General features: G+C 47.0%; 1 protein-coding gene and 1 long non-coding RNA gene across 3 annotated transcripts in view; one reads left to right on the top strand and one right to left on the bottom strand.

Moving 5' to 3' along the window:
- The window catches only part of ETFBKMT (electron transfer flavoprotein subunit beta lysine methyltransferase), a 47,142-nt gene that overhangs the window by 3,664 nt on the left and 20,180 nt on the right, over positions 1 to 23,298 (top strand). The gene's annotated exons all lie outside the window — the stretch shown is intronic.
- On the bottom strand, positions 1,339 to 12,176 carry LOC142826604 (uncharacterized). The gene is made up of 3 exons (XR_012900834.1): positions 12,075 to 12,176; positions 10,132 to 10,257; positions 1,339 to 1,607 (listed from the first exon to the last, which is right to left on the bottom strand). It is a non-coding gene; the product is annotated as an uncharacterized LOC142826604 (long non-coding RNA).

The following is a 23,298-nucleotide window of genomic DNA, read 5'->3' as shown; positions in this document are numbered from 1 at the left end:
ATTTAAAGCTATGTGCATCAGGTCCTCTCCAGAAGAAGCACTCAAACTTTACCGTTTCAGTTATGACTTCTCACTTACATAAGAGGCAATTATATATTACTGTGATTTAGCCAGCTCCTACACAGAGCAATCGTTTTTATTCAAATACACCATGCATATACGGAGACATTTCAATTATATGAATAAAAGCTCTAACTTTTTAAACCAGGAATAAAACAGAACCTTTAAAAAATGTAACTGTAATTAGGCTGTGTCTACATTGGTATGATCTTGCACAAAAGCAGCCGCTTTTGCACCAAAACTTGCTGCCTGTCTACACTGGCTGCGAGTTCTTGTGCAAGAACACTGATGTTCTAATGTGTGAAATCAGTGCTTCTTGCACAAGAACTATGATGCTCTCGCTCAGGAATAAGCTCTCTTGAGCAACTGTTCTTGCGCAAGAGGCCAGTGTAGACAGGCAACATGAATTTCTTGCACAAGAAAGCCCTATGGTTAAAATGGCCATCAGAGCTCTCTTGCGCAAGAGAGCATCTACACTGGCAAGGATGCTCTTGCGCAAAAGCACATCTCTTGTGCAAAGGCACATGCCAGTGTAGACACTCTCTTCTGGAAGAGTTTTTGCACAAGAACTCTTCTACAAAAGAGTTCTTGTGCAAAATCATGCCAGTGTAGATGTAGCCTAAGTATCCAAGAACCCCGTTCTCTTGACAAATACAGGTTTCTGTCACCATTTACTCCTCTTGATCTACCTTTAGGGTCCGCTCTCCTTCACAGCACTTCTCCCACTGTTGTACATATAGTTCAGGGGTGGCCAACCTAAGCCTGAGAAGGAGCCAGAATTTACCAATGTGCATTGCCAAAGAGCAATAGTAATATACATCACCAGCCCTGATCATCTCCCCACCACCACTCTCAACACATCTCACCCACGGGCAGCCTCACCCATTTGTGCCACCTTCTCCTTTTCCTCCTGCCCTCTATGATCAGCTCTTTCTCAGTGGGACACACTGGAGAGAGGAAGCATAGGTATGACAGGCTCAGTGGAGAGGGTGGGAAGTGGCAGGATACTAGGGGGAAAGGGCCTATGGCAGAGCTGGGGGTCAAACTGTGAGCACCCTTCTGTCCAGTGGAAAGTTGGCACCTGTAGCTCCAGCCCTGGATTTGGTACCTATGCAAGGAGCCGCATATTAACTTCCGAATAGCCGCATGTGGCTCTGGAGCCACAGGTTGGCCACCCCTGGTACAGTTCCAACATAACCAATAGAAGAGTCAGGTACTTCCTTCTGAGTTTCACTCCTGTTTTCATTTCTTCTTTTAATAAAGAGGAATCCCCAGGTCTAGCATCATTCCGACCAAAATCACTCAATTCATCCTTCATAACCCTGGCAGACCTGTCTGCCTCACAAGCTCTTCACTGGGTCAAGCTCCTGGGAACTAACCAGTAGTGATATAGCCCCCAGGTCAGGATTTTTCTTGTCCAAATTCTGCCTTGTAATTTATTCTTATCCGGTCTGAGTCTTGCCCTCCAGGCTGGTCTAGTTTAACCACAGCAAGTTGCTTTCTTGCATCATTTACTCCTGGTTCTTTACCTGGCTCCTAACAGGCGTCTGAATTTTTTAAAAAAGATCTTTGATGAGAAACAGTAGAAAGCATAAAAAGAACAGCTAGCAATTTGCAGAGCACTAATTAAACTCAGATGCTTTTCCTTAGATCTTGGGATAAGAGCTTTTTTTATGCCCAGCTTTTCTGTTGTGTATTCTTCCCTCTGCCTGGCTCTCCATTGCCTTGCACTATGTGTTGTCATTTATTCCTTTGCACAGTGGCTGTGCCACATGATCAAATCACTAGTCGCATTTTACCCCCACTTTGCATGGGCATAAATGACTACACAAGCAGGAAAGGCAATTGAGAACCAAGCCTAGGAAAGAATATGGAACCATCCCCCACCTAATCCACATCCTTGTAGTGACAACTGTGTCTTATCTCATTCGTGGAAAATCAGAAGGGAAGATTTTGGCTGAACAGGTTTAGTTTCGCTAGTTAGTTGTGTTTTCTGCTAGCAATGGACAAGCCTCAGCAGTTTCAAGTTGTTACTGTTTTTTGCTTTCATTACTTGCACTTTCCTTAATCTCACAGAAAGTCTTACTTTTCAGAATCTGTCATTTTAAATTGGGTCAAATGTTAACACTGCTTTTCAGTTTTTCCTCTTAGGTTTTGCCATAACGAATTAGACTGTTGCTCTATCAGTCCCTGCATCCTACTTCTGCCAGTGGCCAATGCTTCAGAGAAAGGTTTAAATAATGTTCTGTTGTAAGGATATATTGCACATATTTGTCAGTGACTGACTTTACTGTCTCACACTTAAATTTGCCTCAGAATTCTTCAATGAACGACACCTGTTCCCAATGATATACTAGTCTTGAATTTCTCACATTGGTCCAAAATTTCCTGTATAGAAATTTCAACGTCTACGAAGGCCACACTGATTTTTTTTCCATTGAAAATCTTTATTATTTATATCTAAATATTTAGATAGTGCCATAAGGGAAGAAATGGAGGGACAACACTAACAGAAAATAAGATGCAAATAAATGTGCATAAAGGTTGAAATAACAGATTTTTAGATTTGACAATAAGAAAATGAAATAAATCACACTAGTGTAGGAGTTGACAGGCGAGGTAGTTGAAAAGAGTGGGGTGTTTTTAAGGAGGGATTCGAGGACTGAGATTATTTTAGGCACAGAGAGGAGGATGAAGCAGAAAAATACAAAGGCAAAAGTGTGAAGAGACAAATTAAATAGCAAGAGAAGCAGAGCTGGCAAAGTGCATGAAGCAAATTCACTTTTAGAAAATAATAGATTGGAAATGGCCGTTCTTGCACAAAAACTTGCAGAGTGTCTACATTGCACGCATGTTCTTGTGCAAGTAAATTTACAGTAAAGCATCAGAAGAGGGTTTCTTGCACAAGAGTTATTCCTCTCCCCACGAGGAATAAGCCCTCTTGCGCAAGAAGGCAATGTGGATGGGCAACAGGAGTTCCCTGTGCAAGAAACTTCTATGGCTAAAATGGCCATCAAAGCTTTCTTGCGCAAGAGAGCGTCCACACTGCCATGGACACTCTTGTGCAAAAGCACATCTCTTGCGCAAAAGCACATGGCAGTGTGGATGTGCTCTTGCGCAAGACCTTTTGCGCAAGAGTTCTTGCGCAAGACCTTTTGCGCAAGAGTTCTTGCGCAAAACAGTTCTTGTGCAAGAAGCCTGCCATGTAGACATACCCCTCATGTGTTTTCTGTTAGCAGCATACTGCCATGGCATATTTCTAGCATATGAGTGTATGGAAACAGATAACCATTTACATCTCTGACATCAAGGCCTCAGGACATGTGTAGCATTGTCATAGAATCAGGAAAGATCCAAAGCAGTAAAGTCTCAGACATCTTGTGGCACAGGAACAAATACCTGTATATTTTTGCTGATCGAGGTCATAGAGTAGAGTTGTATCCGCACTATCAAAGTGATTGAGTATTCTTCGCCAAACTTAAGTGCTGACTGTTTATATTTGGCTGTGGCCAAACTCAAGTTTAACACAATTTGGCCACTCAATATAGATAACTCCTCTTATTTATTTTTTTTCCAAAGGAATAATTCATTCCAGTTTTCATGTATAGCTAAGCTTTCTGTATAGCTATCCCCAAAGAAGATTTCAATCCTGCATACACTGAATTTAGTGGAAGAAGCATGCAGCAAATAAGTCAGTGAGTCACACAGGAGTTCTCCTGACCTAAGCTAAGGCACCTCAGTGCCTTCTGTCTTAATGCAAATTGAACTAAAATGTGATTAGGCTTCCCACTGGTACACTTCAATTTCAGTGAGAAGTGCAAGACAGCTACATTACAATACAACACAGCCCAGTTACAAAAGCACAAGAGGTTTGCTAAGGAATCCCACAATCTATAGCAAATACACAAAAATGAGATGAATGAAAGTTCTGAACAACTTACTGGAATGAATATTCAACATGATATTTTTAATAAAATGGCAGAAGGCCATTTTTTATTCTGTGTTTCATAATTGGTGAACCCATGTTCACAACCCTGTTATAAACCTAGAGATAATCATGGGAGATTAAAGATTTCTGGAGCTCCTAGATCCTATTCTGACTCTATTGTCACAGCTATTTGCAGAATTGTTGCAGCTGTGTTGGTTCCAGGATATTAGAGATACAAGGTGGATGAGGTAATAGCTTTTATTGGATCAGCTTCTGTTGGTATGAAACCTCAACACCTAGTCTCTATCTAGATCTTCAGATCTAGGGAAAGCACTCAGCCTGTCTCAGGTTGTTCAGCATAGGCAATTAACACATAGTGTAAGACCTGAAGAAGAGTTCCATGTAAGACTGAAGCTTTGTCTCTCTCACCAACAGAAGCTGATCCAATAAAACATATTACCTTACCTAACTTGTCTCTCACATATTTTAAGTGCAAAAGCTTCAAAAGGGTAGCAGAGTTCATCTGTAACAGGAAAAACGTAAACAACAACAAATGGACTAGTAGCACCTTAAAGACTAACACAACATGTAAATGGTATCAGGAGCTTTACTTTTGTAAGTGAGCATTCAAAGTCAAGTGGCCTTTAACACCTCTGCAGTCATAGGACAAAAGAAGTTGGGTGGAAAATTAGTGGGTTACAGATGGTTGTAAAAAGACATAAATTCTCAGTCTTTAAAATAATTTTTTGTGTGTGTGAGTATAAACTCTTTTGAAGGTGTTGTGAAAGTTTCCATGGAGGATGATCACTCTATCTGACTTGGTAGTCCTCATGTTGTTCACCGATAGGGCTTTTTTTTTGTCTTTTATACTTTTCTTTTGTGATGTCATCTGAGAGTATACTGATTGTATGTCAGGTTTTATCCACCTAGCTATTGTTGGGGTATTTAATGCACAGAATGATGTACACCACATTGTGATTAGGGACGTGAATGGTTAACAAGTTAACCTTACCGCTTGATGCTTACCGGTTACAGTTAACTGGGAGGAAGGGGCCTGGAGCCCGCTCCTCCCCACTCCTCCCTCCCCCCCCCCATCTGTTCCCATTTAATTGGTTAAACATGTTTAACTGGTTAACTAAATAAAAGGATAAACTTAAAAATAATAAATAGTCTGGTAGCACTTTATAGACTAACAAAACATGTAGATGGTATCATGAGCTTTCGTGGGCACAACCCACTTCTTCAAATGACCGGAGTTTTACATCCCTAATTGTGATAGCCAGGGCTGTCCCTAGAGGGAGCTGGGGCAAACACCCAGGCGCACCTCCACCCGCACTGCAGGCCCTGGCTCCCCACCTCTACATCCTCCACCTCCTTCTCCCAAGTCCTGCCCCCACCACATCCCTTCCTTCCCCTACTCTGTCCCTTCCCATGTGTGATGTAAGATGGAGGATTACCAGGGGCCTGGTGGGAGGCAGAAGCAGAGATCATCCATTCTCTTCGCACTTACTGTACCAGCAGGAGCTGGAGCAGCCTGGCAGCCTGCTCTGCTACACCCTCTCCCCACCCGCTGTGCTCTGCTTCTCCTCTGTGGCAGGAAGTAGAACGCCATAGAGCCAGGGCAAGCTGCTTCCCACTGCTGCTGAGAAGTGGAGCACAGTGGGCTGGAGAGGGTGGTAAGGTGGAGCAGGCTGCCAGGGCTGCTCTGGCTCCTGTCACTGCCGTGAGTGCGGGGCTGGGCAATCCCTGTTGCTGCCCTATGCTACACTTCCAGGTAATCTAGGTCCTTTCCATAGGATGGTTGACACGGCCGCTGTTGGGCTCCATGAAAGTGCAGGACCTGGGGTGGCTGCCCCAAACCATCCTGTGGCTCTAGTGATAGGCATGTGTAGGAGTCATGGAACTTGAAAGGTATCTTATAGGAGTATGGCTCATCATTGCAGTAGAGAGATGGAGATTTTGTATTTGTTGTTATGGCATTGTTTGGTGGTGCTTTGAGTTGTGCTTTTGAGTGTGTCCTGGTCTGTCAGGAGCTTGCTTGTGATGATGAGTTTGGTGAGGTTAGAGGACTGTTTGAATGCTAGAATAGAAAGTTCAGGAAAGCTTTCTCTGGAGATATGTCCCCACTGAGTATGTGTGGTAAATGTTCCATTAGATACCATATGTGTTCCAGTATGGGCTGGTAGGTGACGATTAGGGTCAGAGGTTATGTGTGTGTGTGTGTGTGTTTTAACATATTAAAGGAGGTTCTCTTGGGGTATTTGGGTAACCCATTATATAATGCGATTTACTTCTCTGGGGAGTGTCCTTGTTCAGTGAATGTGGTTTAAGTGTGTTAAGGTGTGTATCCCTTTCTCCTTGGAGTATATTCTGTCTCATCTGAGTACCTGGCTTACACATTTCTTGGTGCATGGTGGCGGGGGGAGGAGGGGAGTTTACTTATTGGATCCGTGGAGGTAGGTATTGTGATCTGAGGGTTTCTTGTACAACTGTTGGTAGCGTACCATTGTTGAAGATGATTGTGGTGTTCAGGAACCTGATGCCCATGTGGGAGTGTTCTAAGGAGAATTTGACGGAGAGTGGTGGTTGTTGAAGTTGTGATGAAAATCTGAGGAAGTTTTGGTTGCCTGTTCAGAGTATGAACATATCAATGTATCTCAGGCATAAAATTGGTTTTGTGGTGCATTTTTCCATTTTGAAGCACTTTGAAGAGGGGAAAGTGATCAGGAATAGTCAACATGGATTCATGAAGGGCAAGTCATGCCTGATCCATCTGATTAGCTTCTATGATGAGGTAACTGGCTCTGTGGATAACGGAAAGTCAGTGGATTTGATATACCTTGACTTTAGCAAAGCTTTTGATACGTTCTCCCGCAGTATTCTTGCCAGCAAGTTAAGGGAGTATGGATTAGATAAATGGACTGTAAGATGGATAGAAAGCTGGCTAGACTGTTGGGCCCAACGGGTAGTGATCCACGGCTCAATGTCACGTTAGTGGTCGGTTTCTAGCAGAGTGCCCCAAGAATCTGTTTTTGGACCGGTTTTGTTCAACATCTTTATTAATGACCTGGATGAGGGGATGGATTGCACCCTCAGTAAGTTTGCAGATGACACTAAGCTAGGGGGAGAGGTAGATACGCTGGAGGGCAGGGATAGGGTCCAGAGTGACCTAGACACATTAGAGGATTGGGTCAAAAGAATCTGATGAGGTTCCACAAGGACAAGAGTAAAGTCCTGCACTTGGGACAGAAGAGTCCCAAGCATTGTTAAAGGTGGGGTCCGACTGGCTAAATAGCAGTTCTGCAGAAAAGGACCTGGGGATTACAGTGGATGAGAAGCTGGATATGAGTCAACAGTGTGTCCTTGCAGTCAAGAAGGCTAATGGTTGCATTAGGTTGCATTAGGAGGAGCACTGCCAACAGATCTAGAGAAGTGATTATTCCCCTTTATTCAGCCATGGTGAGGCCACATCTTGAGTATTGTGTCCAGTTCTGGGCCCCCCCACTATAGAAAGGATGTGGACCCATTGGAGAGGGTCCAGCGGAGGGCAACCAAAATGATTAGGGAGCTGGAGCACATGACCTATGAGGAGAGACTGAGGGTATGTCTACACTACCCTCCTAGTTCGAACTTAGGAGGGTAATGTAGGCATACCGCACTTGCAAATGAAGCCCGGGATTTGAATTTTCCGGGCTTCATTTGCATAAGCCGGGCACCGCCATTTTTAAATCCCGGCTCGTTCGAGCCCCGTGCCGCGCGGCTACACACGGCACAGACTAGGTAGTTCGGACTAGGCTTCCTAGTCCGAACTACCGTTACTCCTTGTGGAATGAGGAGTAACGGTAGTTCGGACTAGGAAGCCTAGTCCGAACTACCTAGTCCGTGCCGCGTGTAGCTGCGCAGCACGGGGTTCGAACGAGCCGGGATTTAAAAATGGCGGCGCCCGGCTTATGCAAATGAAGCCCGGGAAATTCAAATCCCGGGCTTCATTTGCAAGTGCGGTATGCCTACATTACCCTCCTAGTTCGAACTAGGAGGGTAGTGTAGACATACCCTAAGGGATTTGGATTTATTTAGTCTGCAGAAGAGAAGAGTGAGGGGGGATTTGATAGTAGCCTTCAGCTTCCTGAAGGGAGGTTCCAAAGAGGATGGAGAAAGGCTGTTCACAGTAGTGACGGATAGCAGAACAAGGAGCAATGGTCTCAAGTTACAGTGGGGGAGGTCTAGGTTGGATATTAGGAAAAAACTATTTCATTAGGAGGGTGGTGAAGCACTGGAATGGGTTACCTAGGGAGGTGGTGGAATCTCCATCCATAGAGGTTTTTAAGTCTCGGCTTGACAAAGCCCTGGCTGGGTTGATTTAGTTGGGGTTGGTCTTGCCTTCGGCAGGGGGCTGGACTCGATGACCTCCTGAAGTCTCTTCCAGTCCTATGATTCTATGATGAAGACTTTGGCCTACTGGGGAGTCATCCTAGAAACCTTGTCTGTTCTAGGGATGTAAAAAATGTTTAACAACATTAATCATGTCACTGATGGAAATTCTATCAGTTACATGGTTAAGTGGACTCCTTGGGATCCCAGCTGTTGCTGGTACCACAGGCTCCACTCTGGGTCACTGCTGGTCCCACAGGCTGCAGGATCCCATCTGCTGTTGGCTTCACCATCTATGGGTTTGCGTTGCTGCCACCGCCACTGGCTCTGAGAGCTCTGGGCTGTGGAATGTCGATTGCTGTTGGCCTCACCAGCTCTGGGCTGCTGCCATGATCCTGGCTGCCACCAGTAACCCTGCATGTTCTGAGATCCTGGCTGCCACCACCGGCCCTGCAGACTCCAAGATATGGGATCCCAGCTGCTGCCATTGGCCCCATAGGCTACTGGCTGCCACAGTCTCTGTGTTGTGGGCTCTCAGTTGTCACAGGCTCCACAGGCTCCCGACTGCCCACCCATACTTCCTAGCAGAGTTTAAATGGTAACAGGAACCAATAAGCATCCGGTTAACCAGTTAAGTGTTTAAACTCTTACATCCCTAGTTTCTTCCCATGGTTTGGGCAAAGTATATGTATTTTAATGTAAAATTGCTCTGGGTAAGGATGAAATGGATGACTTTGGTGATGTGTTTGGAGGGGATATCAGAGTGTTGTCCATTGTCTAATAGATATTTGATGCAGGCAGAGATGTCATCATTGTAGAGGTGTAGGGAAGTTGGTATATTGTTAGTGAATAGGGAAGTGTCATCCTTGGTGCAAGGATGGTGTTCTGAGGGACGTTATTAAGTTGTGTGGAATTTCTGGAGGAAGTCAGTTGTATCCTGGAAGAGGCTGAATCTTTGTGCACTGAGTGGTTTGAGGATTGGTGTGTGGTGTGCTGTTTTTGTTTGTTTGTTTGTTTGAGTCTTGAATGATATTCGCTCCGTAAGAGTGCTGTGGTGGCTGGCAAGGTCTGATGAGTCAGCCTGGGTTCTCTTGTTTGTGTATCTTGGAAATCAAGTGGAAAGTTCCTTGGAATGGGATTGTGATTCCTGTGTTAATGAGGCCAACTGACAACTCTCTGACACCACTTTCTACAGAGAACTCAAAGACGACCCCACACCACAGTTCACCCAAGAATTTAAGGATATCATCGAATCCTTCCTGAAAACATACTTCAAGACAAACCACAACTTCCCTTTCTCTTGCTATCAGAGCTATGGTGTGTTGGCCAGCAGCATGATTATTTAACATCCATCAGGCTAGCCACTCTTATTCCATAGGGGAATAGCCTGGAAATACCTGCTGGTTAGTGTTCTCCTAATGTACTGTCAGTTGCAATTCAAACTGCATTCCACTTTCTGTACTGGATTAATTAAATCATGCCCTGATTTCAGAGTTGGATTGTCAGTACAGCAGCATATAGCTACCAAAGTGAGTATATCACTCAGCTCATGCATACTTGGCTGTCTGCATGAGTGCTGCGCATACTCATGAGTGCTGGCATCTGTGTATGCCACATGCCACCACCAACCAGCACAGCGTGCCTTTTAGGACATTTTTGTAGTGTTTTGTGATGATTCATCCAGGTATTTCTGAGAGTTAGTAGTAGAGTTCCCAGAATGTTCCACATCACACATTTTCTCTACATTTTTTTTAAAACCCTCACATACTCACATGGCATGTGTGTGTTGGCCATCTGTGGCAGAAGCATGAAGTCCACAGATCTCATGCACATGTTCTTGTGCATGTTGCAGATACAGGAAGCATGATTCTTCTGTGTGTGCAGAGTTTCTGGAAGTGCTGCAACAATGAGGACCAAAATGAAGAGGATGAAGCTATCTTCAAGGAGAAAGTATTGATAGACATACTCAGATAGAACAGGAATCTGGAATTTTGTTTTCATGAGAAACTACAAATGGCAGAAGAGAGTTTCTGGACCTGAGAAATGAACTCCTACTGGTGGGATGCAGGTAGTGCAAGTTTAGGACAACAAACAGTGGCTGCAGAACATCTGCATGTGAAAGATCACATTTCTAGATCTGTGCACGCAGCCCTCCAGTGCAGAGATACCAGAATCAAGATGCATCGACAAGTCAGTAGTGATTGCACTCTAGATGGTTTGTAATGCCTGACAACTACTGATCAGTGGGAAATAATTTTGGAGTTGGGTGGGCAGTGTGTAGTGGCAGGTATAATATGCTGGTGTGATAACCAAGGTACCAGGGAAGCCAGTTATCATACCGCCCATGGCCCCCTCTGTTGATTTTCCAACTCCAAAATTAGGGTGCACCACAAGAAATGGGATGGCCAATCCTCAAAGCTGGTGGTTAAACCAATATTTATATTTCCCAAACCAGCTTTGATATTGCCTTCCTAGTTAATCAGAAATCCAAACTATGCAGTTTTCTTACTGTACCCAGTCAGATAAAGTTCTACCAGTCCCTAAGGATCAGACTCATTACTTCCCAGGTCAATGAATATTTCAGACTTTGTCCCAACAGCTAATTCTTATTAATTAGACTAAAATGTATTAGAAAAGAGAGAGTGTTGTTGAAAAAAAATCAATAAACATACAGACACAAGTTCAATTCTTGAGGTCCAGATACATCAGTGGTGGGCAACCTGTGGTCTACGGGCCGCATGCAGCCTGAGAGACATTTTGTTTACTGTTGCCCATGTGCAAGATTGCTAGATTCCACTGGTTTCCATCCACATAGGGTTTTTTCCTACCAGTATTACCAAAGTCATACCCAGGTACAGGAGTGGCCTGAGGCAGGCTGCGGCAGCTGGCGCCCCAGGCAGAATGCACGATAGGCACCCCCGCCTGCACAGCTGTCAATGGAATGACATCATCATCGGGCGCTCCGTTGAAGGCAGTGCCCTAGGCGATGGCCGAGTTGGCCTATAGTCACAGGCTGCCGCTGCTCAGGTAAAGCAAGGACACCAGAAGCGAGGTGCATGCTGATTTCACACAACACTGACTCTGAGAGCCATATGCTCCCTTTGAATCCACAGTGCTGCTATGGTTCAATCAGTACACACCAGAAATTCTAGGTACACAAGTGCAGTTAGCAAAACTATCTTCTCCCGGGAAATGATCCTGGTTATGACAATTGTGCAGCCCACTGATATGAAAGAGGGCCACTCATGTGGCAACTTACGAGCGGTTATTAAGTCTATTTCATTATAAGGATACCAGGATCTCATCCTTTATGGCTTGCAGCTTTCCCCACGAGCAGCCAAGAAGGTATGAGATGAAAAAGGATCCTGTCCAAAGAGGCTTTATACAGTTGCAATAGCCTCTTGGCATAGGAGAACACAACAGGCTTTTGATGTAACCTTCTGTCTTCCAAACATGATGGCAATTAGCATTAAGCGGTTTATCACAAACTTGAAAGAGACAATGATTTTCTTTCACAGATGATTCATCTAAATGTTAATATTCCCTTTTGATCTCTGAATCACTAGATACAGTGATAGACAGGAACTGTCTGTTTACATGGTTAGCATCTCTAAGATATAAGTAAACATTATGACTAGTATTACCTCTAATTTCTAACAAATTAGATTTGCATTTCAAAGTTCTAGCCTAACTAGCACTGAACAGCCTTAATTACCATTTACATGCTTTTCTCACATGCCTCTACAAGTTGACTTCCCATCATTTGGCCTGGGATTGTTTAACCCTTTCTGGCCATGTGTCCTACTTGGCACAAGATTTTGTTGCATCTATAATACAGTGGTATCATATCAACAATGGTTTTTATGGTCATATTATAATCAGATAATGTCATAATGGATACCTGGGCTTTGCTGGCCCCACCCCCTCCCATCCCTGCTCTGACCTTCCTTAAATCCTCTACCACCTGCTGCCTGGTAAGTCTTTCTCCACACTCCTGTCTTTCTTTAGAGGTAAGAAGGCAAGTGGTGAGCTAGTAGCAGGCAGGAGAGTCTGATAGTGGGTGGGTGACCAGGTGAGAATAAGGCATAGGGTTTGGGGGAGAAGAGAAAAGGGATGCAGTGAGCCAGCAGTGGGTGGAGGGGTCTGGTGGTGGAGTGAGGAGGCCACCTTCCACCTATGCTCCAATGCAGATGGCTTCATTTCCCAGCAGCTACTGAATTCCTGGCATATGGCCAGAGGAGCCGACAGCCTCACCAGGCCAGCTTTGTGCTTCTGGAAGGGGCAAGAGCCTTGAGCAGAAGGGGCGGGGCCTTAGACAGACAGCCATCAGTGCCACCTAGACTGCGGCAAGCCCCGTCCCCAGCCTTCAGGGTTGCCTGGAGCCTGCCTCATGGTATTCCAACAGCAGTTAAAAGGACCCAGGACTCTGGTTGCTTTCCACAGTGGCCAGGAGCCCCGGGCTCTCTTAAATCATAGACTCATAGAGCCATCCGTCACCACTGAGAACAGCCTCACTCCATCTTCTCTGGAACTTCCCTTCAGGAAGTTGAAGGCTGCTATCAAATCCCTCCTCACTCTTCTCTTCTGCAGACTAAACAAACCCAAATCCCTCAGCCTCTCTTCATTGGTCATGTGCTCCAGCCCTCTAAGCATTTTGATTGCCCTCCGCTGGACCCTCTCCAATGGGTCCACATCCTTTCTATAGTGGGGGGCCCAGCACTGGACCTAATACGCCATATGTGGCCTCACCATGGCTGAATAAAGGGGAATAATCACTTGTCTGAATCTGCTCCTCCTAATGCAACCTCATATGCCATTAGCTTTTTTGGCTACAAGGGCACACTGTTGACTCATATCCAACTTCTCATCCACTGTAATCCCCAAGTCCTTTTCTGCTGAACTGCTACTTAGCCAGTCAGTCCCCAGCCTGTAACAGGGCTTGGGATTCTTCCGTTTCTGCACTTGTCTTTGTTGAACCTCATCAGATTCCTTTTGATCCAATCCTCCAATTTGTCTAGGTCACTCTGGATCCTATCCCTACCCTCCAACAAATCTACCTCTCTCCCTATCTTAGTGTTATCCGCAAACTTGCTGCAAGTGCAATCCATCCCCTCATCCGGGTCATTAAGTAAGATGTTGAACAAAACTGGCCCTAGAACTGATCCTTGGGGCACCCCGCTTGAAACCAACCGCCAGCCAGACATCGAGCTGTTGATCACTACCATTGAGCCTGACAATGTAGCCTGCTTTCCAGCCACCTTACAGTCCGTTTATCCAATCCATACTTTCTTAACTTGCTGGCAAGAATATTGTGCAAGACCGTATCAGAAGCTTTGCTAAAGTCAAGGTATGTCACATCCACCAACTTCCCTACGTCCACAGAGCCAGTTACCTCATCATAGAAGCTAATCAAATTCGTCAAGCATGACTTGCCCTTGGTGAATCCATGTTGACTATTCCTGATCACTTTCCCTCTTTCAAAATGGATTCTTTGAGGATCACCTCCATAATTTTTCCAGGGACTGAGGCGAGGCTGACCAGTCTATAGTTCCCTGGATTGTCCTCCTTCATTTTTTAAAAGATTGGCACTACATTTGCCTTTTTCCAATCATCTGGGATCTCTCCCAGTCTCCACGTGTTTTCAAAGATAATGGCCAAAGGCTCTGCGATGACATCTGCGAACTCTCTCAGATTAAATCCGGACCCATGGATTTGTGTACGTCTTGCTTTTCTAAATAGTTTTTAACCATTTTTTTTTTCACCAAGGACTGCCCACCTCCTTCCCATACTCACTGCATTGTCTAGTGCAGTAGTCTGGAAGCTCACCTTCTCTGTGAAGACAGAGGCAAACAAAGCATTGGGCCCTAGGCAACAGCTCCCGTTGGTCGGCCTGCATGTGGCTGTACTTGCTGGGGAGGAAGGCAAGAGCATATGAGTACAACCCTTGAGAACAGATGTAGTCACGCAATACACTCCCACTGAATCTGTCTCAAGTGATGTGGATTCCAGTTCCTGGCTGGTTTTCACTTGCAGGCGCACTCGTAGCCTGGATGGATACAATGCAACCTCACAAGGGGTGCACCAGCAGAGCCATCCCCTCCATAGGATGGTCTGGGGGAACTGTCCCAGGCCCTGCACTTTGGGGGGGCACCGTGGTGGCCGCCTCAACCATCCTGTGGATGGGACAGTACCCAAAATTGATCTTAGTTTCAGGGCCCAGGACAGCTTAGGGATTACCTGAGGAGCAAGGGTGCCACTTCAGGAGAGCATGGGGTCAGCAGCCGTGCATACCAGAATGCAGCTTGCTTTTCTTCCCGTTCCCCTGGTTATCAGGGAGCCAGGGGAAAGTACTTGCATTCCATGAATTACTCCTCTCAGGAGTGAGAGGTATGCATGGAAGTGGTATACTTTCCCCTCGCTCCCTGACGTAAGAGGAACTGGAAGAAAAGCAAGCCACATCCTGGTGTACATGGCTGCTGCCCTCCTCCTCCCAAAATGGCACCCTTGCTGAGGAGGTGGGAAGTGGAGCACTCCAGCCCCTCCACTCCCTTGAGTCATGCAGGGCTCTGGAGAGTGCAGACAGAGCGGGCCAGGGCTGTGGCCAGAGCACTCCTGCTTCCTGCTGCTCCCATCACTGTGGTGAGTGTGGGGGCCTGACCCCTGCAGCCAACCCATGCCAGGCCCCCAGAAATGCACCAGGTTATGTCTCTCGGGGAGGGGGCTTCAGGGTAGAGGTGCAGTGGAGGTGAGAAGGGGCAGAGCGGGGTGGGAAGAGGCCCTAGGGAAAGAGGTGAAGCAGGGGTGAAAAGAGACAGGGCAGGGCCCAGGGAAAGGAGTGTTTGCACTAGGCCCCATGCGTGGGGCCAGGACAGAGTTGCACTGGGCCCTGCGCTCCCTTAAGGATGACCCTGTGCACCAGTGACAGCTAATATTCCCAGTGCATACATCTGAAGATTTAGAGTGTCAACTGAAAACCGCTGCAGAGAGTCCTGCTTTCTTTCCCTGCTTGCTTTTATATCCAGAAAACGATACCATAACTTCATATCCATACCTGAACTGAGAGTTTATTCTGGGATGAGAGCTTCTGGAACATTTGAGGTCCATACATAAGATACGATGCTTACGTCTGATGCTCTCTAAGTAAACATCAGCTTTCAACAGTCTGAAAAGCACTCCATACCAGCCTGGATATGGGACATGTGCCTCAATGAGAGCTGCTGATGAGTCTGAGGTAGCCGCCTCATCCTTGAGTAAGGGGTGCTAAATTATGCTTTGGACTTAACTATCTTGAGCAGTTTAGTATCATCTGCAAATTTTGCCACATCACTGTTTATCCCTTTCTCCAGATCATTTATGAATATGTTGAATAGGATTGGTCCCAATATGGATCCCACCAAGATACCACTAGCAACCTCTCTCCATTCAGTAAACTGACCATTTATTCCTCTTTGTTTCCTATCTTTTAACCAATTAACTATCCATGAGAGGACCTTCCCTCTTATCCCATGACAGCTTACTATGCTTAAGAGCCTTCGGTGAGGAACCTTTTCAAAGGCTTTCTGGAAATATAAGTACACTATATCTTCTTATCTCCTTGTTCAAGTGCTTGTTGACTCTCTCAAAGACTTTTAGTAGATTAGTAAGGCATGACTTCCCTTTTTAGAAACCATGTTGACTTTTCACCAACAAATTATGTGCATCTGTGTGTCTAATAATTCTGCTCTTAACTATAGTTTCAACCAGTTTGCCCAGTACTGAGGTTAGACTTACTGATCTGTAATTGCCAGGATCACCTCTAGAGACCTTTTTAAAAATTGGTGTCACATTAGTTATCCTCCAGTCATTATTTAAAGGATAGGTTATAATCCGCAACTAATATTTCTGCTATTTCACATTTGGGTTCTTTTATAACTCTTGGGTGAATGCCATTTTGACTTGGTGACTTGTTGCTGTTTAATTTTTCAGTACATTCCAAAAGCTCTTCTAATGACACCTCAGTCTAAGACAGTTCCTCAGATTTGTCACCTAAAAAGAATGGCTCATAGAAGTAACTTATTTCTTGAAATGGGAGAGAGAATCAATAATATTGTATTTTAAAACTTGCGAGACACACGGCCTGCCTGGAAGTCGTACCACAAAGGCCTAGAAAGCACTACATCCTCATTGACAGAAATACTTTAACATGGATCACTTGGGCTTATGGCTTGCTCTTGCAGAAAAGGTGCTGGTATACCCTAGTTTGTCACCCCACTCGTGTGTGGCTAAGGGAACCTATAGACCATGGATGGTTAGTGCCAGGGTGAGCTCCATGTGGGCACCCCTTGGTGATAGACTGTACAATAGAGCAGACTGAAAAATAGTGGAAGATTTTGTGGCTACACTTCAGAACATTTCAGCCAGATGCAAACTTGGAGCCAGGAGGCAAGTCCACAGAGGGCAAGTTAGAGGGGCTCCAATATCAGTGGGGATGTCCCCTTCCTCTGGACACCAAATTTCATCAAATTCCAGAGGCTCTCCCTTCCTCAGTGGCCTTGTAAGGGGGAATGTTTACCTGCTGGAAGCAGTGTGGGCAGATCCTGCTGCTGAAGCATGGGGGTGGCTGCAGCCACAGCATTTTATTGGACTTTACACAGGGGCGAGTGAATACTGCTGCACTAGTCACCTCATGTCACTCAGTTTGAGTTGCAAGGCTTCCTTCTTCTCCACCCTCAGGCTCTTCTTAATCCTGTAGCCCAGCTCCATTCATCTCTTGCTGCTTGTCCCAGGGCAGACTCACCCCCATGGCTCCTTCTGCTGATAGCCCTGGGAATTAACTCTTGTCAGTGCACTGGATGCCTCCCTCTGGCTGGTGTCTCCTCGTGCCCTCACTTTCCTTTCTGGTCCAGGCCTGCGTCACTCTTAGAGCACAGTGTCCTCTTCAGGGCACTTCCCTCTGGCAGTACCTGCTCCAGGGTCACTCAACCCCCTTCCGGGGGGAGGGGTGTTTGAGTATCTGCACTCCAGGGTCCTCTCCTCCCAGGGCTCACCCAGTTCCCTTGTATCCTCCTTGCCTCAGTGAACCACTGCCAGTTTTCATCTAGCCCCTGCTTCAGGGACAGACTGCAGTCTGAAATGGCCACTCATCATTGGCAAGGCGGTGTGGACCTGCTGCCTCTTCCTATCCTGGCCCCCCCTAGCACTCTCAGGCCTTGCCTCAGGCTCTGGACCCTGGGAGTGATGACAGGTCGGAGTTCGCCAGCTCTGCCTTCCTTCCCCAGCACTGCTCTACCTCCAGGAAGCCTCCTGCTTCCCAACTTCAGAGGTATCAGAGGGGTAGCCGTGTTAGTCTGAATCTGCAAAAGCGGCGAGGAGTCCTGTGGCACCTTATAGACTAACTGAAGTGTAGGAGCATAAGCTTTCGTGGGCAAAACGAAGTGGGTCTTTGACCACGGAAGCTTATGCTCCTACACTTCAGTTAGTCTATAAGGTGCCACAGGACTCCTTGCCACTTTTGCAACTTCAGAGGAGTAGCCAAGAGAGTCTGAAACGAGGAAGAACTTTAAAAACAACCAACAGTCTAGTGGCGCCTTAAAGACTAAAACACATAGATGGTATCATGAGCTTTTGTGGGCAAAAACCCACTTGCCAGGTCCCTCCTGCTCTCCAACCAGAGGGGTTTTTTGCGCTAAAACAGAGCTAATTAATTATGCAAATTATTCCACACTTAGCCTCATTTGCATATTTCTTGAGCAAAACAGACGCAGTGTGGCCATAGCCTCAGTGTATACAGGCAGTCCCCGACTTACGCGGATCCGACTTACGTCGGATCCGCACTTACGAACGGAGCTTTCTCGCCCCGGAAGTCGGGGCGAGAAAGCCCCGTTCGTAAGCTGCTCCGGTGCCCCTGGTCTGCTGGAGACCGTCTCCAGCAGACCAGGGGCACCGGGCGGGTTCCCGCGCTTCTGAGGCTTTGCCAGAGCAAAGCCTCAGAAGCGCGGGAACCGCTGCTGCTGCCCCTTGAGACCCCGGTGCCTGTGGTCTGCTGGGGACGGTCCCCAGCAGACCACAGGCACCCGGACTGAAGCCGCAGCCGTGGGGGGTCCCGCGCCTCTGAGGCTTTGCCAGAGCAAAGCCTCAGAGGCGCGGGGAACCGCCGCTGCTGCCGCTCCAGTCTGGGTGCCTGTGGTCTGCTGGGGACGGTCCCCAGCAGACCACAGGCACCCTGACTGAAGCCGCAGCCGCGGGGGGGTCCCTGCCTCTGAGGCTTTGCCAGAGCAAAGCCTCAGAGGCGCGCCACCCCGCTGCCGCTGCAGCTCTGCTCCCCGTGTCCCTGGTCTGCTGGGGGGGGGGGGCGCAGCTAGTGTGCTCCCCCCCCCCAGCAGACTAGGCTTTTGTTTTGGACTCTGGGGCAGAGCAGCTGGGGCGCTGCCGATTGGTCCTGCAGCGCCCGTGGGCACTACTGGACCAACCCGGCAGCACCCCAGCTGCTCTGCCCCAGGTCCTGATTCAGCCGCTGCTGGTCAGTTTCAGCAGCGGCTGAATCAGGACGTCTGGGGCAGAGCAGATGGGGTGCTGCTGGGTTGGTCCAGTAGCACCCCAGCTGCTCTGCCCCAGGCGTCCCCAAGTCAGCTTCTGCTGAAACTGACCAGCGCTGACTACAGGAAGCCCGAGGCAGAGTTGCTCTGCCCCGGGCTTCCTGGAATCAGCTGCTGATCAGTTTCAGCAGCAGCTGACTTGGGGACGCCTGGGGTTCTTAAGTTGATTCTGTATGTAAGTCAGAACTGGCGGTCAGTTTCAGCAGTGTCTGAATCTGGACGCCAGTTCCGACTTACATACAGATTCAACTTAAGAACAAACCTACAGTCCCTATCTTGTATGTAACCCGGGGACTGCCTGTAGTAGTCTTCTTCTTTGCCCTTAGCTACTATGGGAGCATAGGCCAACAACAATTTATTTCCAAGCGATTAAGAGGCAACTAAGGAGTGTGGGCATGGGGCTAGCAACCCCATCCTGTAAAAATAAACATATGCTACAAAAATATCAACAATTTCAATTTGAGTGTATAGTAGTATAAGCCGCTATATGGCATAGAAAGTGGCTAAGCTTCAGTCTGCAGCTGCTTCCTTGACAGCACCACCCCATGGTGCCGCTGAGAACTCTTTGAAGCCACAGCAGTAAGAAATTCATTTAGAAGTGGTTGGAGTATGTTTTGCAGCCTCTCTTGAAGTCTCTTGAGACTGTGTACAGATGTGGTCTCCTCACCTCAAAGAAGATATTTTGGCCTTGGAAAGGTTCAGAAAAGGGCAACTAAAATGATTAGGGGTTTGGAACGGGTCCTATATGAAGAGAGGTTAAAATGACTGGGACTTTTCAGTTTGGAAAAGAGGAGACTGAGGGGGGATATGATAGAGGTATATAAAATCATGAGTGGCGTGGAGAGGGTGAATAAAGACAAGTTATTTATTAGTTCCCATTATAGAAGAACTAGAGGACACCAAATTAAGTTAATGGGTACCAGATTTAAAACTAATAAAAGAAAGTTCTTCTTCACACAGCATGTAGTCAACCTGTGGAACTCCTTGCCAGAGGAGGCTGTGACGGCTAGGACTATAATAGAGTTTAAAGAGAAGCTAGATAATTTCATGGAGGCTAGGTCCATAAAAGGCTATTAGCCAGGGGATAAAATGGTGTCCTTGGCCTCTGTTTGTCAGAGGCTGGAGAAGGATGGCAGGAGACAAATCGCTTGATCATTGTCTTCGGTCCACCCTCTCTGGGGCACTTGGTGCTGGCCACTGTCGGCAGACAGGCTACTGGGCTAGATGGACCTTTGGTCTGACCCAGTACGGCTGTTCTTATGTTCTTATGTCCCACAGGCCACACTAAGTCTGGATGACCAGGGATATGCTTGCTGGCTGCCTAGATAGATCATTTTTTTATGGTCCCTTCTCATGCTAGCAAGTTTCTACAAGTTCCAATGGGGCAGTGGATAAAGTGTTCTAAAGCCCTCATGGGATTTAGGAACCTAAGCTCCATTTTAAAAAGTGATGTCACTGTTTAAGAACCTAAATTTCATTGACTGTCAGTGAGAAGTAGGTCCCTAAAAGGCTTGTCTATACTTACTTGGAGATCTATACTTTGGGGATTGATCTTTTGGGGTTTGATTTAGCAAGTCCAGTAAGGACCCACTGAATCAAATGCTGGTGGCACCCCTATCCATCCTGGTACTGCACGGGGTCGTGAGGACTAAGAGAAGTCGACGGGAGAGTCGTCAACCACCTGCAGTGGGACCACTAGAGCAATCTGATTTAAGGTATGTTTACTTCAGCTATGCTAGTCTCATAGCTGGAGTTGTGTATCTTAAATAGAATTTTTCCCTCCGTGTAGACCTGGACTAAGCCCCTTAGTGCTAGTCTACCTTGTATAGCAATGAAAACTACAGGTAAATTCTGATAGTGCACAACATGTTGATGTACACTAATTGGCCCATGTGGACCCTGCTGGTGCCCACTGAGGGTACAGCTATATTGCAATAAGAAACAACCACAGCAGCATCTCAAAGCCCAGTTCTACAGAGCTGAGCTTGTGGGACTCCTGCTACTGTGCTAAAAATAGCTCTGTGAATATTCCCACCTGGGTTCTGAAATCTACTCCCTACCCAGGCTTCAGAGACCAAGCTCCAGCCTAGTCTGGAACATTTACACAGCTGTTCTTAGCAGGGAGGCATAAGCCCCAAGAGACCTGGGCTCTGAGACTGCTACATATGTTTTTAGCAATGTAGTCCTATCCTGTAAGTTTCCTCCTTCCCTGCTGCTTCAGGCAGAAGGGTTGTTGTGAATGTTCCCAATCTACTAGAACCCATTTGTTATTTTCTTGGGCAGGAGTCAGGTGGGTGGGTGGGTGGGTGGCGGGGGGAATAATAAAACATACTGAAAACAGACAAAGCTTTTGTGGAATGAAACACAAATGAATCCTGTGTGGTGTGGTTTGCTGTCAGTATACTCATTCCTCAAAAAACACACAAAGGCACCTATTGCCCAAAGTGTGGATTTTGCAATTTTGTAAATAAAAAGGAAAAAAACAACATAAGAATCTAGTCCTAGTCTAGCAACTAGTTAGGTAGGTTTCCTGCTCTTTTGTATTTGCCTTTAACTACCAATATACTGTACAGCATCTAACCTACTGTGACATTTGAACTGATTCTAATACGCTAAAAACACAATTGACTGATTCTGATACTGAATGAGAGCACAAATTAAAACTTGGCAACATTTAGAATTCAACTCTCCTGCCCCCTGTGATTTTACGCCCATACTTTTTTTCTATTGCAATGCAATAAACTGTGATAACCTTCTTTTCAAACATAGATATAAGATACAAAAGTGGATCTTCTGTTTTAAATGCAGTTAGAGAAGGAATGAGCTATTTCATTCTTATGATTCTATTTCTTTGTTGTTAATTAGCTTGCATTAGATTCCCCCATCAACCAGTAATCCAGCAAATCCCTCTGCAACCTTCTTCAACTGCTTGTGTAAATTTTGTGTCTCTTGATACAGTCCCTTGATGTACGAAGTTTGTGCTGTGCTTTGATCAAAGTCCTCCTTATCCTTAGTGCAAATTTCAGCATAACTACAGGCAGTCCCCGGGTTACGTACAAGATAGGGACTGTAGGTTTGTTCTTAAGTTGAATCTGTATGTAAGTCGGAACTGGCGTCCAGATTCAGCCGCTGCTGAAACTGATCAGTTTCAACAGCGGCTGAATCTGGACGCCAGTTCTGACTTACATACAGATTCAACTTAAGAACCCCAGGCTCCGTGGCTTTGCTCTGCTTTGCTCCCCGTCCCCCTGGTCTGCAGACCAGGGGGATGGGGAGCAAAGCAGAGCAAAGCCGCGGAGCACGCGGGCAGCGAACAGCCCAGACACGTCTGGGCTGTCCGCTGCCCGTGTGTTCCGCCGCTTTGCTTCCTCTCCCTGGTCTGCTGGAGACCAGGGAGAGGGAGGGCCCCGTTCGTAACTCGGGGACTGCCTGTACATTAGTTGAATACAAATACTGTGATCCCTGTGATCAGCAAAAATGCTCAAGATGAAGTCTCTCAGTTGAAGTGAGAAGGGGCTTGGTTCTTTTAATTTTTACTCTCGTCCTTCATTTCCCTCATCTAGTAGCACACCTCCAAGTTGAAATCTGTATATACAAGTACATCTATGGTGAATTCCTTCCATCATAAGTTGCTCATTTTGTTCTTCACTGTCGGCACAGAAGACAGGAGTGAAGTGCAGTAAGGATGTGTTACAATCTGCTACAATATCCAGGAGGATATCCAAATATTCATGTGTAAATGAAAATCCTAGCTTTGTAAGGAGCTTTCACATCAGAGTACAGGCAGTCCCCGAGTTACGCGGATCCGACTTATGTCAGATCAGCACTTACGAACGGGGCTTTCTCACCCCGGAGCTCGCAGGCAGTGGGACTGGCCAGAGCGCAGCGGTCCCGCCACCTCGACCTCCAGGGCGAGAAAAGCTGCTCCGGGTGCCCCTGGTCTGCTGGGGACCGTCTCCAGCAGACCAGGGACACCAGGAGCAAAGCCGGGGAGGCGGAGGGGTCCCGCGCCTCTGAGGCTTTCCTCTGGCAAAGCCGGGGAGGTGCGGGACTCCACCACCACTGCGGCTTTGCTCCCGGTGTCCCTGGTCTGCTGGAGACGGTCCCCAGCAGACCAGAGGCACCGGGAGCAAAGCCGGGGAGGCGGAGGGGTCCCGCGCCTCTGAGGCTTTGCTACAGCAAAGCCTCAGAGGCACAGGACCCCTCTGCCTCCCCGGCTTTGCTCCGGGTGTCCCTGGTCTGCTGGGGACCGTCTCCAGCAGACCAGGGACACCGGGAGCAAAGCCGCGGAGCACGCGGGCAGTGGACAGCCCAGACGCGCCGCCGCTGTCCCTCTGCCGGCGTGTTCCACGGCTTTGCTCCCCG

This window comes from Pelodiscus sinensis, chromosome 1 (assembly GCF_049634645.1).
Source record: "Pelodiscus sinensis isolate JC-2024 chromosome 1, ASM4963464v1, whole genome shotgun sequence".
NCBI lineage: Eukaryota > Metazoa > Chordata > Testudines > Trionychidae > Pelodiscus > Pelodiscus sinensis.
Note: the sequence above shows the minus strand (reverse complement) of the source record. Positions and strands in the feature narration are given on the sequence as shown.